An 803-nucleotide genomic window follows, 5' to 3' on the forward strand; every position below is an offset into this window, starting at 1 on the left:
CCCCCCCCCCCCCCCCCCCCCCCCACTAGAATAAAAAAAATCCCCCAAAGTAAAGAGGATAAGTTTATAGTGGTCTTAGAATTCCATCAGGTCAATTTTCCATTAGTATTTATAAACTGTATATAATCATGTATTTATAATTTTTTACCCAGTAAACTACCATGTACAGACCATGTATATATATTTATACATAGAAATGAAAAACTTCCTAAAGAAACTTTCTGGGGTTACCATGAAGTTTAAAACCACCAATGGCAAAATGTATTTGTAGAAATCAGATTTCCTATATAAAGTTATTGAGATTACCTTCAAGTCTAAAGATCCATAAGTAAAATGTATACTTCATTCATTGACAGTTAAGAAAGAAAATGTTACAAATGTATTTACTATCATGACATTCAAATTTTGTTGTTAAAAGTGATCTCATTGGTAGTTTTTAGGTCACCTGAGACAAAGTCTCAGGTGACCTATTGCGATCGCTTTTTGTCCGTCGTCGTCCGTCGTCCGTCGTTCGTCGTCCGTCATCCGTCATCCGTCGTCCGTCGTGCGTCTGTAAACAATTTACATTTTCGACTTCTTCTCCAAAACCCCTGAACCAATTTCAATGAAATTTTGCAGGGACCTTCCATGGACAAAGGTCAACAAAAAGAGTTGCCGGTTTAGTCCTACGCCCCCAGGGGCCTGAGGGGCGGGGCCAAAAGGGGTCAAATTGACTAAAATTTCAAAAATCTTCTTCTCCAAAACCCCTGAACCAATTGCAATGAAATTTTGCAGGGACCTTCCATGGACAAAGGTCAACAAAA

The 803-nt window shown here is 38.7% G+C and overlaps 1 protein-coding gene across 1 annotated transcript in view; it reads right to left on the reverse strand.

Moving 5' to 3' along the window:
* LOC110465085 overlaps positions 1-803 on the reverse strand; it is a 30462-nt gene that overhangs the window by 8112 nt on the left and 21547 nt on the right. The window lies entirely within an intron of this gene.

This window comes from Mizuhopecten yessoensis, unplaced genomic scaffold (genome assembly GCF_002113885.1).
Source record: "Mizuhopecten yessoensis strain PY_sf001 unplaced genomic scaffold, ASM211388v2 scaffold11053, whole genome shotgun sequence".
NCBI classification, from domain to species: Eukaryota; Metazoa; Mollusca; class Bivalvia; order Pectinida; family Pectinidae; genus Mizuhopecten; species Mizuhopecten yessoensis.